This window comes from Zalophus californianus, chromosome 14, assembly GCF_009762305.2.
Source record: "Zalophus californianus isolate mZalCal1 chromosome 14, mZalCal1.pri.v2, whole genome shotgun sequence".
Taxonomy (NCBI): Eukaryota; Metazoa; Chordata; class Mammalia; order Carnivora; family Otariidae; genus Zalophus; species Zalophus californianus.
In genome coordinates, this window is record NC_045608.1 from 57,843,909 (window position 1) to 57,860,126 (window position 16,218).

At 34.8% G+C, this 16,218-nt stretch overlaps 1 protein-coding gene across 6 annotated transcripts in view; it reads left to right on the plus strand.

Annotated features, from left to right (window-relative positions):
• The window catches only part of KIAA1328 (KIAA1328 ortholog), a 372,399-nt gene that overhangs the window by 60,031 nt on the left and 296,150 nt on the right, over positions 1 to 16,218 (plus strand). The window lies entirely within an intron of this gene.

The following is a 16,218-nucleotide window of genomic DNA, read 5'->3' on the forward strand; positions in this document are numbered from 1 at the left end:
GGCAGGAAACCCTCTAGTTTTGGAAATAGTTTTGGGAGAATTAAAATTCTAATCTTCTTAAAATGAAGATTAGCAGAGGAGAGGGTGTTTTGGTGTTTGACAATGTGGTATACAAATGTAACAAAGTATGTTGCCAAGCACTTATCAGCTGTGATGAATCTTGTCCTTTTTGTTTTCAATAAATACTGGGTTTTTGTTGTTTATGTTTATAAATTGAATTCTGTGGTGACAGAATATATTTCGTATTCTTGGATAAAGTCAGTTTACTCAATTGAACAAGCCCTAGACAATATAGTTCTACTAATCGAATTATTATCTCTAATGCTGTGGAAGTTGTACTTCTTGAGACCCTTTTATTTGCTCTGTGATGCTGTATAACTTTAGCAGGTTTTGGACCATTATTATCGTATACTACCCCGGAATGTCATTTAAAATCATAATAACAGATTAAATAACTCTTTCTATTTGTATTATAGAGAAATAAGCATGTCTAGCAAGAGAACTGATTATTACTATTATTGTTGTTGCCTAAACTTCTCGTAAGGATTATTTTGTTCTCGTAAAAATATTTGGATATTAATGCTAACTACAGGGGGGAATTGAGGATAAGTGTTTGCAGAAAATTAAAAAAAATTATAAAAATGTATCCATATACTTAATTTCATTCCAGTAAGCCTTTAGGGGTTAAGTTACTCTAGGGTAGTGCGCTGTATTTACAGCTTTACTTTCTGGAACTCATCCAAGAATAAAAATAAAAAGAAGCACTCCTCACCTGCTCTGGGCCCCTATGTATGTACTTTTCTTGTATGAGAATTCCTGAAGCTGCCATATGGATAATAATAAACTCAGTATCTGGTGTCTAGTTTATAAATCCAGTGCAGATTAGAAGCAGAAAATTAGAAGTAAGGTTCGGAGCTACAGTGAGAATATTTAAACTGACAGGGGACTTCACAGGAAAACTGTTAAAAACCACATAAGAACTGAAAATACAAGCAGTCTAGAACTCTGGCTACCTAGATATATCTCAAGGCTTTCATATAATAAATGCAGTGCAGTAGTTAACATTCATAGTGATAATTCTGAGGCATTGAAATAATGTTAAATTGTTTTTATCCCCCATTACTTCTTAGTACTTCTTTTATTTTATTTTATTTTATTTTTATTTTTATTTATTTATTTATTTATTTGAGAGAAAGAGAATGAGAGATAGAGAGCATGAGAGGGAAGAGGGTCAGAGGGAGAAGCAGACTCCCCGCCGAGCAGGGAGCCTGATGTGGGACTCGATCCCGGGACTCCAGGATCATGACCTGAGCCGAAGGCAGTCGCCCAACAAACTGAGCCACCCAGGCGCCCAATACTTCTTTTATTTTAGTAAGACATCTTACATTTGTATATTACTTTACTATTTGCAGAGCACTTTCATGTGTACTCTTTATTTTTTATTATTTTCTTTAAAGATTTTATTTGTTTGAGACAGAGAGCAGGCTGGAGGGAGAGGTATAAGGAGACTCTGTTTCGTGCAGAGCCCAGGGCGGGGCTCGATCTCCCCATCCTGAAATCATGACCTGAACCAAAATCAAGAGTTAGATGCTCAACCCACTCAGGCACCCAGGTGCTCCTCCCATGTACTTTTTAATCTTCACAATAACACAGTTAAGTGAGGCAGATACTCTTACTCTCATTTTACAGATAAGATACGGGTCTGGAGAAGTGACTGAAACAGCCCATTGCATTTAAGAGTGAAAGCCTTTGACACCAAGTGGCTTTCCATTATACCAAATTATTTCTGCAGCAGTAAATGATACAAAGATCAATAAGCCTTGCTTTTCTAGTTTGCTTTATAGTTAGAGCACAATTTAATGAAAGTTGGTTATATTATACAGTGCTTTTTTATTCAAAACTGGTTAAAATTTTTTTTTGGAACTCAACCTAAGTTATCCAGAAATCCAGACATGTAGAATGTTCCTGAGATTTTCTTGTGTTTTGGCTTTTTCATTCAGTCACCAAGCCTTTATCATTTCCCTCTGAAATTCTGAGCCCATTGTTTTTTGCTGTTTTCTTGGGCACCTCCCTGCATTCTACCATTACACTGTGATGTCCTTTTGTCACTGTCTCCTTCTCCACTGTCCTTTGACCCACTTCATTCCATCACTGCTGTCAGGTTAATCTTTCTTAAGGACTATTTTTATTACATCCCCTTGGCTTTTTAATCTCTTTCCATGGCTTCTTATGGCCCAAAGTATCAAATGCATATTCTTAATTTTGACATTTAAATGCTCAGTTACTGATATCACATAACATGTGACCTTCATTTTTATGCCTCCCTTGTGTGGTCCCTACATATGAGTTAGGAAAGATCCATTGGTTTTTCCTGCTTGTTACAGTTTATTTCTGTTTCTTTGTCATTGCTCCTTTTACTAATCTTCTTCTTCAGAACCTCTTTAAGACCTGTTCTCTGATAATTTTTTTTATAGTACTAGGCTTTATAGAATCTCTATATATAGAATTCATACCTATACTAATTGCCCTAACTTGTGTTTCTTATGGTTCTTTGAGCAGCTGCGGTGTTGCAGGCAAGGAGGCAGGATCTCTCTCTCTCTCCATCCCTTCTCCCTATCCCCCACCCCCAGCCTTGCACCTTATGAGGAGGACACAGCAAGGTGGCCAGGAAGAGAGCTCTCACTGAAAACCAAACCCTGCAGGACCTTGTTGTTGGACTTGCCAGACTCTAGAACTGTGAGAAAATAAAGTTCTGTTGTTTAAGCCCCTTAGTCTGTGGTACTTTGTCATGGCAGCCCGAGCAGAATTAGACAGTATTTAACATGTACTTAGTTCTTTGGTATTTTTATCCTTTATTCTAAGGATAAGGTGAAAAGGTATTGCAGTGTAATTGTACATGGGTAGTGTTTCTAAACATTATTGTGTTTTCAGATATTTCTAATCATTTTCCTTTATTTTTAATTCTCCTGGTTTGGCACTAGTACACTTTGAATAATTATTTTTTAAAGTGTTTTGTATTATTTCTTATGAGATTTGCTTTTAGGGATTTCTCCACCTTCTATGTCTGAGATCCTTTTAATATCTGTGGTGTGTACCCATTGTATAATAAAACAAACAGCTTTACTACCCAAGTTTGATTTTGATAGTGTTTTTATTTCTTTGGCTTTTTGAAGGCTCCAGATATGGAGCCTTAGCACCACCAGAGTGTTGCTTTATAGTGAGTAACACTGGGATTCAAATCGATGTGTGTTGGGGCTTCTAAAATGGCCCTCTTGAGGCTAAGGGATTCATTTGTTTTTGATGCACACAGGTAAATAAGCTCAGCTGACTGAAATGCAAAAAAAAAAGAAAAACTTTGTACATCTCTTTAATTAAAAAAGTTTTTTCAGTGATAGTTCTGCACTGGCTAAACAGTACTAAATCTGTTTAACATCAGTTTAAAATATTTTAACATTTTAAAATTACTTTGGAAAGTTTCAGTAGTTCTTGCATGAAGAATTAGACCTTCAGTAAATCAGTCTCATAATAATTGTTCAGGAGAGTTCATTATTTTGTTTAGTCTTTTGTATTACTGATCTTTAAAGGGCTATTCTGACGTAATCTCTTCAGCTAAATCCATTTGCCATACCACAAGCTTGTAATTGCCTTAGATTTGAAGAATGTAATTAATGACTTTATTATTAAGCACTTAGTATCAAATTTGTCTTAGTGTTCTTAACTTTAGTATGGTAATATCCTCATTTCAGTTAGAGACTTATACAATAACATTTCCTTTTTTATTTTCATAGTTATACCCAAGATTCTGCATTTCCAAGCTCTAAATTTTCAGAAGTAGTAAAACTAATTATTGTATAGTCATGTAATGATCAGAAGTTGACTGAGTATCTGAAATAGTTCTCCATATAGATAGATGGTAAGGATTCATGCCTTATCTTTTGTTAATACAGAAATCCAAATTTATTGAGCTATTTTCTTAAATCCTGGAGAAATAATCCTTTCTGTCAATACCATCTTAAGAGGTCCTTGAATTTCTAAATAAATGTAGCCTAGAAAATCCAAATATCTAAAGATAATATTTGTTGTGTTCCTGTTGGCAGTTTTTCAAATAGTTGTTAGGATGTGTGTATTTTATTTTGGGGCCATGCCTATAAAATCTTTTTCCACACAAAAGCTGATAAACTCAGGAAAAATGGCAAGAGGCAAAAGAGTAAACAGGAGATGAAAGCAACAGAAAAGGTTAGAAATAGTAATTGCCCTAGTGAGAAATTTGCACTAGAGGAAGTTTGACAATAGAGAAGAGAGCCTATATGCTATGGTGACAGAATAGCTGCTGTCTAATGCAAGGAAAAGTTGCCAAATGCCTCTGTCTCACAATAATACCCCCAAGGCATCAGTGTTAAAAGCACAAGGATAAGTTAAGCAGTCTAGAGGCTAAGGAAATGAGAGGAAGTTTTAGTTTGATGGTAAGTGTAATCATTGAGCGGTATCACAGCATTTATAAGTATATCTTCGTATAGTATTATATAGTAATTTGAGACAGCAGGGAAGTGCTTATACTGTTAAGGCAGCTTTTTTATCCTTAAAAATTATATGAAAAGTCCTTTTTGTAAACTTTCAGTTAATCAGAGATTGGAAGTCTCAAATATGACTTATCTCAATGTGTATATCAAGAACACTCTAGCCCTGGAATCATAAAACTTGAAATCTTGACTTAATTTTGCCTTAAACTATGTGTTTGATATGGATAAACCTCTGCAAGTCTTAATTTCAACATGTTAATATCTGAACTATTCACCACATACGGTGAGCAAATGAGCTAAAATATGCAATTTATTTTCAAAACTGTAAATGTTCTATAAAAATTTAAGGTCTACAAAAATATTTCCTTGCCCTGAAAAAGTTTACAACATACAAAATGGATGGAAAGCCATAGTTGATAAATCTTGCAAATATTTTATTTCAGATGTATCTATTCGAAGATTTTTTTTCTCCCTTTTAGAGTCCTCATTTAGACTTCTGTTGTCCAGAGAATAACTAGATTTCTAATTTTTGAAGAGACTATATTTTTTTGAAGCAAAATGTTTTTGGCTATATGAGGGAACATTCTCTAAAAATTTTTAAAGCATTTTTAAGAAGCTAATTGCCAAGAGAAATCATTTACGAATTGCTAAGGAATCTCCAAGGCATAGAAGAAATCTCAAGGAAAATAATGCAGAAACAAAGCTGAAAAGGCTGAGTGGGTGGAGCATACTTAAGGATATTTTATGAATCTATGTCAGGATTAAACTTTTTTGTGTATAACAAGAAATACCAAAGTAACAGTAATCAAAACAAGATACATATTTATTTATTTTCCATGTAAAAGAACATCTGAGTTTTGGCAATTTTAGGCAGGTACACTGACTCCTATAGGTTTTAGGGAGCCATACCTTTTTAACTTGGACTTCTAAGCTTCAGCACTCATGTGCACATTCTAGCCAGCAGGAGAGAGTCTGCTAGTTTTGAAAAGTTTGTTCAATTTAGTTTTAACTTCAATTTATAACTGTTGGATTTAGAAATATAATTGCTTTTTGTGTATTGCTTTTATCTTTTAACCTTGCTAAATTGTCACTTGTTAATTTTAATAGTTGTTTTACAGATTCCTTAGGATTTTATCATCAGTTATGGCATCTGCAAACAAAAACAATTTTAGTTCTTTCTAATCTTTATGCCTTTTATTTCTTTTTCTTGCTTAATGCAGTACCTCTAGTTAGGTATTGAATAGAAGTGATGACTGAGAAAATTCTTGCCTTGTTTTATATCTTAGGGGGAAATATGTATTTCATCCTTAAGATTGATATTAGCTATAGGTTTTTAATAGGTGCCTTTTATCACACTGAGGAATTTTTGTTTTCTTCCTAGTTTGCTAAGAAGTTGTTTTTTTCTTTTTTTAGTTGTAAATGGGCACTGATTATTCATAGCACTTGGCAGTCTATTATATATTCATTTATTGTCTGTTTCCCTCATGGGACATCATTTCTGTCTTATGTACTGTTATATACTGAGAATCTAGTATAGTGCATAGTACTCAGTATGTACTAGAAAAATAATGGTTACATGAATGAATTGTTGTAATGCCTGAGTCACTCTGTCACCCTTGGGAGAAAACTTACACTTTATTGCTGGAGCATGATCATAGCACTCTACCACCACCTGGTGATACTATATGTAAATTGTAGTAAAAGCTTCTTGGGAGATGAATACACATATGAGAGCTAAAACTGCAAATGTTTGGACTGATATGACTGTTAGACTTTTGAAATAAACATGTACTCGTGATATATAACAAGTCTGTGTCTGAGATTTAGCAAATATTTTTACATTTAGTGGGTACTGAGGTGTTTTGTGTTTTTCTGAATGCTAGAAAACAGTGAAGGATCACTTTAATTACATATGTTAAACAGAACAAATTGTGAAAGTTGCCACAAGTAGAGTGAGAGCAAAAGCATTTCTTGCCCTGTCAGCATTTCCATGCTGTTAGGTGTTAGCTAAACTTGAATTTTTAACTACAAGGCTTTTCTAGCTTAATTTCTTGTACTAAATATTTAATATATCACAGGAAAGTCCATCTTGTGGCCCAAAAGGAAATTTTAGGTTTGTTCTTAAAAGTCCAATATCAGGCGCCTGGATGGCCCAGATGGTTAAGCGTCTGCCTTCGGCTTAGGTCATGATCCCAGCGTCCTGGGATCGAGTCCCGCATCGGGCTCCCTGCTCCTTGGGAGCCTGCTTCTCCCTCTGTCTCTCTCTCTCTCTCTCTCTGTCTCTCATGAATAAATAAATAAAATCTTTAAAAAAAAGTCCAATACCTTAGTTCCACAGAATTCACTGAGACAGAAATGTAGAACTGAATGTAGAACTCATTTATCTGTTAGATCAGGGAACATCTTGGAATGTTGGTATAACTGCCTCTGCGTATTTTCATTTCTTAGCCTCCCTTTAAAAAAAGGGACCAGGTGCCAAAATTCAAATATTAAACATTTCTTATTGATGTTAAATGGTCAATCTTGTAAAATATTGATATTTTTACATAAAGGTTAGCCCTTTTTATGATCAAAATACCATGGGGTGATGATATTGGGAGTACTGTTTCAGTAATAAAGATTATAGTGCAGATAAGTTCCCTACAAGGCCCCATGATGGTAATACCCCTAGATTTTGTCTTTAAAGAAAACTGCTGAGAGGCAATAATTTTTTTTGTATGTGTCCCATTTTCATTAATGCATGGTAATTGATGGAGTTGCAGTGACTTGTAGCAGTAATGAGTTCTAAACATAATAATGCACTCTTTTCTAATAAGTGAGCACTGCTGGGGTTTAAAAGCATACTAAATCAGTTGCTTTAGTATGAATTTATTAGTTTTTTTCAGCATTAGCTTTAATAGTAGTTATTTACATAAGCGTACATCCCATTAACCGCCATCAGGGCTGGAAAACATGCTGAACTGTTCATATTTTCATATAATTATTGAACATAATGGTTTCATTTGCATTTCTAAACAGTGATGTTTCTGTCAGCCTTGGAAATAGTGTCTTTACGCAGTCCCTATTTCACATCCACTTATTTGACATCGTTAAATTTTATGCTAATGTGCTTCCCTAGAATATCATCAGTAGGACAGATGCTTGTGCTTTAATATACAAATCAGGGATGCTTTTCCATCCTCCAAATGGCGAAGGAAATTTAAAAAAAATCTGCACTTTTAGATATAGAATCTGTCTCCATATAAATAGGTTTATGAAATAAAACTTTCAGGATTAAATGTTATAATCTGGTTTTCTCCTCAAAATGCTTCGTTCATTACGAATAGCTATCTACCTGACTAGGGTTAGTTTGTTGTCTTGACTGAGGAGGTGAGTCTTAGTAAAGATCTTGTTCCTTATGAATATTTAGAATTCTGCTTCTGCAGCGTTGATCTTGAGGTGCACGTTTTTCAGTGCCTTTGAATATATCAGACCACAGTGTTAGTTCTGAAAGTATTCTCTATAATTTTATTCCTTTTGTTTCTTAACTTGGATTGTAATACCTCATGGTGGAAACTGTTATGTTAATACTCTCTGGCATCTAAGCTTTTTAAAAAGTATGCATTTAGGAGATGTTCAATGTGAAAAAAATTAGTTGGTGGGGGAAGGGTGCAGGATGGGAGGCCAAGAGCATGTCAATGAGGTAACAGAACTGATATGGAAGGACAGGTTTTATGAAAAAACTCCTTGCCTTTTAGACTGTGTGTACTGTCAGCTTTTGTTTCTGCACCATTTGTGGATGATTTTGTGAATGTTGTCAATCAGATGGCTGGAAAATGATAAATCAGAGCAATAAACTAAAGGATTGTTTTGAGAGTTAATTCAGGTCTTTTTGGTACCCACTCTGAAGGTACTGCCACTTTTTGGTCTTTTGGAGCCCCTTCTTTTCTTATGTTCTGACAGCTCATGGCAGCATTGTGCCATTTGTTGACTCTTAGTGGACCTGCTATGCCAGAGCTGACTTTGCAAAGTTCAAAACGCAAGGTTGGCAATCTGACAAGATAGGGTAAACAAGCAGCTTTAAGAGGATTCTTGCCCCAGATTACGTGCTAAAAATATATTAGAACTGATATAGCATAAAACTGATACAGCATAAAAGGATTGTTTGCATAGAAATGTTGTTTGGCTTAACAGGTCAAGAGGCAACTGAAATTTTTGCAAGAACTTCTGTTCTTTGGGAAATTGTCAGTGAAGAAATATGGTAAGGATTGTGAAGAAACTACAATAGAGGTGGTTTCATAAATATCGTTTTACCCCAACTTTTTCATGAATTTTCTATGTTATCTCTTAAATAGTCTGCAATTAGTATTTCTCACAGTGATGGGATCTTCTCAACTATCATATTGAAAACATTAGTCATGGGGCCCCTGGTGGCACAGACGGGTTAAGTGTCCAACTCATGTTTTTGGCTGAGATCATGATCTTTGGGTGGTGAGATCGAGCCCTGGGTTGGGCTCTGAGCTCAGTGTGGAGTCTGCTAAAATTTCTCTCTTCCTCTCCTGCCCTCCCCCCCCCATAAATAAATAAATCTTTAGAAGGAAAACGTAGGTCATACCCTTCTATCAAGGGCAAATGTAGCATTCATGATTGCTAGACAGACATAGGTGAGAATTTTTTTTTTTAAATTCTGAAAATCTAGCTTCACTTATCAACAAGGCAATATTTTCAGCCATTTATAAAACTATTTGTGATTACATTCTTCAGCGACAATTTTTTTTTGGTTGGGTGCAGTTTGCCACAAAACTAGAAATACATTCCCTCCTGCCAAAACATACTGTTTATCTTTTCCTCCTTGTCCACATTTGTTCCTTTCTAGAAAGAAGTTTAATGTTGAAATGAAAATTTCATCTGCCTGTTCAGTTTTAAAGTGCCATGATATTTAATCTGACAAGTATTAGAACTTTTACCACCTTTAAGGCAGCAAAAGAAGTGTGTGTTAAGTGTCATGTGACTGGTTTCCAAGCCCCGACTTAGAGGATAAAATAATTCTAAATTTTGTTTTAGGAAAGTTTCTTTGTAGATTTCTTGTGAAGTTAAAAATTCTAAAAAAAAAAAAAATCAGATATTTTCCATAGAGTGCCAAGTGATTGGGAGGACATTACATGTTTGTTTATATTTATTTTCTCTTTTATAGCTGGGGGAACACAATTACCACCTCCCTTTTAGAGATGATGAAAGTACTTAGAAATAAACCTCAAGTACTGTGAGTTGCCTGAGCACCACCTGTTCTGCTAAGCTGCAGGGACTCCTTGGCATTCACTGTGTTACACCTGTTCAAGGAGACTTTAATTTAGGGTATTTGATTTTTCACTGCATAGATTTTCTTTATTTTTTTCATCATTAGCTAGGACAGTACTTACTCAGAATTTTCTAGCCTTTGGAGATATTACAAATATGTATCTGTTAATCTTTCTTCAACTCTATGAGTCAAGGGAATACTTGATAATGTGTATTCAATTATAAATTTTCAACTGATTTTTTCCTGGTTTTAAAGACAATACATGTACATTATAGAATATTTTGGAATAATACAGAATATTGCTTCCTTCTTGAAATCAGTATATATGTCCCATTCCTGTTTCCCCAGTTCATCATTTAACCATCACTCGAGGACCTACCTGGATGCAAGTAGGTCTAATTTGATGTCACTGTGAAAATTACAATTTTTCAGCTCTCTTGCCTTTAATTTTGTATCAATTAATTATACTTTATTTCAATTAAAATATTAAACATCTCTTTTAAACACAACAGAAAAGTCAGCCAAAAGATGTTTAATGGCATCTATTTATAGTAATACTTGCCAGTTCGGTTGTATTTTGCAACAGTTCTCTGCCTCAGTTTTGTGGTTATGCTTAAGTCTTTCCAGTGAGGAAGGGGAGGGAGGACTCAAAAGAAACAGAAATCTGAAATTGATGTGATTTTAGGGGAAATGTTGGGAAAAGAAAATTTCCATGGAGCCCAGTTAGTGCTCAGAACACCTAGCTATGCTTTGCTAAGCCAGGCAGTTAGATAGCTCTGGGATGGCTGTGAATAACTGACCTCTTGAAACTTCAAGTTCCGTCTCTGAAAAATTAAAATAATTATAGTATTATTTATATATGTAATATATATATAATATATAATATTACATTATAGTATTATTTATATATAATATATAATATTACAATATAATATATTAGAATATATATAATGTATTATAAAATAATATATATGAAATTATAAAAAATAAATATATAATTATATATATAATTCAAAACAAAGAGTCGTTTTGAAGATTAAATGAAATAATGCATATTGTATGCTTTGTACCATGACTAACCACATTAGAATCACTCAAAAAAATGTTACATTTTTATCTGTCATTGATTTTCTAGTAGTGGGCAAAACTAATGTGACTCTAGCTTCCTTAATTTACTTTCCTCCCATCTTCTAGTCCCTTGCCACTTCAAGGGCAACACCCGGGGACTTGTTAGAAATGCAGAATCTTCGGCCTTGTGCGAGACTTTATTTTTTCAGAATCTGTACTTTATCAAGATCTCTGTATATTACAGCTCTGTTTGTACTCATTTCTTGCAACAAGGAGTGTTTTGTGTAAGAGAGATGGGCAGTGGAGCTTTTACTCTCTTGTCTAAGTTCTCACTTCCCAATATTTAGCTTCAGATAGGATGGAATGTGTATATGAGAGGAGTGTATTCTGCTGTAAGGTGGATTTTCCTACAACTGTCAGATGTGTGATGCAAAGCTTCTGTATGCATGTTGATTTTTCATCTACTCATTCTATCAGTTTTGAGAAAAGGAAATTGAAATCTCTGAGTATAATTGTGGATCTATCTATCTCTCCTTGCAATTATATTAGTTTTTGCTTCCTGTATTTGGAAGATCTGTTTTTAAGTGCATGAAGGTATGAGATTGTTATCTCTTTCTGATGAATTGACCCCTTTATCAGTAGGAAATGACTTTTTTTATCCACGGTAGTATTCTTTGTTCCAGACTCTTCTTTGCCTAATATTTGAGCAACTCCCGTTTCTTTTGATTAGTGTTAGCATGATATATCTTTCTTTTAACTTTTAACGTATTTGTTTCTTTATATTTAAAGCACATTTCTTGTAGCCAGAAAGCAGGTGAGTCCTGCTTTTTTTATCCAATTTAAAATCCTTATCTTTTCATTGGGGTATTTATTTTTTAAAAGATTTTATTTATTTATTTGAGAGAGAGCGAGTGAGCATGAGTGAGGTGGAGGGGCAGAGGGAGAGGAAGGAGACTCCCCACTGAGCAAGGAGCCCAACGTGGGGCTCCCAGGACCCCAGGATCATCACCTGAGCTGAAGGCAGATGCTTAACTGACTGAGCCACCCAGGCCCCTCATTGGGTATTTAGACAGTTTACATTTTGTGTGATTCTTGATACAGTTAAGTATGAGTTTATCATTTTGTAGTATGTACCACTTGATCTTTGCTCCGCTTTTCCTTTTTTCTGTCTTCTTTTGGATTACTTGAATCTTTAAAAAATTTTATTTTATCTCTTTTATTGGCTTATTAGCTATCACGCTGTTCTTTTTGGTATTTGATGGTTGCTATGAGGTATATATATTCATCTTTAACTAATAACGGTCAACCTTCCAGTGATGTTTATACCACTTCAGCTACCTTACTATAGTATAGTATCATTTCTTCCTAACATTTGTGCAGTTGTCAAGATACATCTTAATTTTTTCCCCATACCTTACTATTTTTGTTAAATAATCAGTTACCTTTAAGGAGATTTAAATAACAAGAAAAATGCCTTATATTTTCACCAGGTAGTTACCACTTTCAGTGTTCTCCATGAAGTCTGTATTTCTGTTACCACTTCCTTCTACCTGACCAATTTCCATTAGGTTGTTATGAATTCTTTGTTTTTGCATTTATGAAAAAGTCTGTATTTTGCCTTCATTTTTTCAGATTTTTTCCCTTTAGTAATTTACAAATGTTGCTCTAGTGTCATCACACTGTCATTTCTACGAGTGAGAATTGGTTGCCCTTTGTCTTACCACTTTTCTTTTTCTTTTTTTTTTTTAATTTTATTATGTTATGTTGGTCACCATACAGTACATCATTAGATTTTTATGTAGTGTTCCATGATTCATTGGTCTTACCACCTTTCTTTTCACCTGTAGGCACAGTTCATTCACTGTATCTCCTATCTGCAAACCATTGCTGATAAGTACCCATCTGTGTTTTTGCAGGGCTCGATATACTCCATTATACTTTTTATCAGTTAATAGTACTCTATTGTATGGATGTGCCACAGTTTGTTCATCTCCTCATTTATTAAAGGATATCTTGGTTGCAATTATGAAAAAAGCTACTATAGACATTCACATGCAAGTTTTTGTGTGGACATAAATTTCAAATCAATTTGGTAAATACTCAGGAGAATGGTTGCAGGGTTGTATGGTAAAACTTTGTTTAGATTTGTAAGGAACAAATTCTCTCCCAGAGTGGCTGCATGATTTTACATTCCCACCAGCAGTGAATGAGAATCCCTCTTGCTCTGCATTCTCACTAGCAGTGATTATTTTCAATTTTTTGGATTTTAGCCATTCTAATAGGTATGTAGTGATAGCTTATTGTGGTTTTTAATTTGCCTTTCCCTAATGACATTTGATTTTGGTCATGTTTTCATATGTTAATTGGCCACCTGTCTTAAGTTCTTTGGTGAAATATCTGTTCATATCTTTTGCCTGTTTTTAAATTGGATTATTTGTTTTCTTATTGTTGAGTTTTAAAATTTTAATATATATTCTGGATACCAGTCCTTTATCAGATATGTGATTTGCAAATATTTTCTCCCAGTCCAGTCTTTGGCTGTCTTTTCATTCCCTTAATAGCGTCTTTCACGGAGCAAATGCTTTTTATTATGGTAAAATCCATTGTTACCAGGTTTTTTTCCTTCATGGTTCATGCTGTTGATTCATCTAGAAAGTCATCATCAAATCTGTGGCTATGCATATTTTCTCTATGTTTTCTTTGAACAGTTTTGTCACTGAGTTTTAGTTAGGTTTGTAATCCCTTTTCAATTAACTTTTTAAGGTTTAAAGTCTGTCTTGGTTCAGCTTTGGATTTTGTCTGTTTTTCTTTTTTTTTTTTATATGGATGTTCACTTGTTTCAGTACTATTTGTTGAGAAGGCTGTCTTTTTACTACTGTGTTATCTTTGCCCCTTTGTTAAAAATTAGTTGATTATATTTTGTATCAGTCTGTTTCTAGGCTCTCTTTCTGTCCTGTCGATTTATGGATCTATTCTTTCCCAATTCACACTGTTTTGATTACTGTAGCTTTACAGTAAGCATTAAGATCCTGTTATATGAGTCCTCCAGCTTTGTTCTTTTTCAGAATTATTTTGGCCATCTAGTTCCCTTTTTTTCCTTATCATTTTAGGATCACCTTGTCAATACCTACAAAAAAGCTTACTGGGATTTTGATGGGATTGTGTTGAATGTATATATCAGACTGGAAAGAATATGCATCTTAACAATATTGCATCTTCCAATTTATGAACATGGTACATCTCTCAATTCATTTAGATCTTTTTTTAATTTTATTTATTTATTTTTTAAAGATTTTATTTATTTATTTGACAGAGAGAGAATGAGAGATAGAGAGCATGGGAGGGAAGAGGGTCAGAGGGAGAAGCAGACCCCCCGCTGAGCAGGGAGCCTGATGCGGGACTCGATCCTGGGACTCCAGGATCATGACCTGAGCCGAAGGCAATCGCTTAACCAAATGAGCCACCCAGGTGCCCTAGATCTTTTTTTTTAAATGAGTGTTTTGTAGTTTTCACCTACAGATCTTGCACATGTTTTGTTAGATTTTACCTAAGTAATTTTTTTGGTACTAATTTGTATTAACTTTTAAAATATTTTCAGATTTTAATTTTTCACTGCTAGTATAAAGGAATGCATTTGACTTCAGTATGTTGATCTTGTGTCCTGTGACTACTAAACTTAATAGTTTTATGAGGTTTTTTTGTAGATTATTCAGAATTTTTTTTAAAGATTTTACTTATTTATTTGAGAGAGAGAGAGCATGAGCAGGGCGAGTGGCAGAGGGAGAGGGAGAAGTGGACTCCGCGATGAGCAGGGAGCTTGATGCGGGACTTGATCCCAGAACCCTGGGACCATGAGCTGAGCTGAAGGCAGACACTTATTTATTTATTTATTTATTTATTTATTTTTAAAGATTTTATTTATTTATTTGACAGAGAGAGACACAGCAAGAGAGGGAACACAAGCAGGAGGAGTGGGAGGGGAGAAGCAGGCTCCTGACTGAGCAGGGAGCCCGATGTGGGGCTCGATCCCAGGACCATGGGATCATGACCTGAGCCGAAGGCAGATGCTTAATGACTGAGCGACCCAGGCACCCCAAGGCAGATGCTTAATTGACTGAGCCACCCAGGCACCCTCTTGATATTTTTCACATAGGCCATCATGTTGTCTAAAAAGAAGGACAGGTTTATTTCTTCCTTTCCATTGATATGTTTTTTATTTCTTTTACCTGTTTTATTGCATTAACTAGAATTTCTGATATGATATTAATAAAAATGGTTCTAGCGGACATTATTGCTTTGTTCCAGATCTTAGTGGGAAAACATTTAGTCTCTCACCATTAATGATGATTTCAACTGTAGCATTTTTTTTTTTTTTTAATTGAAGTGTGGTTGACAGATAATGTTACATTGGTTTTGGATGTACAACATAGTGACTTGACAAGTCTATATATTATGCTATACTCACCACAAGCATAGCTAACCTCTCAGCATACAACGCCATTACAATACCATTGACTATATTCCTTATGCTGTACCTTTTATCCCATGACTTCTTCATTCCATAATAGGAAGCCTGTATCTTCCACTCCTTCTCACCCGTTTTGCCCATCCCTCCGCTTCTTTCTTCTCTGGCAACCATCAGTTTTCTTTATTTATGAGTCTGTTTCTGCTTTTTGTTTGGTTGGTTTGTTTTATTTTTTAGATTCCACATATAAGTGAAATCATATGATAATATTTGTCTTTCTCTGTCTGACTTATTTCACTTAGCATAACACCCCCTAGGTTCATCCATGTTCTTGCACATGGCAAGATCTCATCCTTTTTTATGGCCAAATAATAGTCCTGTGCATGTGAATGTACCACATCTTCTCTATCCATTCATTTTTTGGTGGACACTTGGGTTGATTTCATAGCATGGCTATTGTAAATAATGCTGCAATAAACATAAGAGTCCATATATCTTTTCAAATTAGTGCTTTTGTTTTCTTTGGGTAAATACCCAGTAGTGGAATTACTGGATCATGTCATATGTCTATTTTCAGTTTCTTAGGAACCTCCATACTGTTTTCCAAAGTGACTGCACCAATTGACATCCCACCAACAGTGTACAAGGGTTCCTTTTTCTCCATATCCTTGCCAACATTTGTTATGTCTTGTCTTTTTTATTCTAGTCATTCTGACAGGTGTGAGGTGATATCTCATCCTGATTTTGCTTTGAATTTCCCTGATGATTAGTGATGTTGAGCATTTTTTCATCTGTCTGTTGGCCATCCATATGTCTTCTTTGGAGAAATATCTATTCAGATCCTCTATGCCTCTATGCCTATTTTTAAATTGGATTATTTGGGGGGG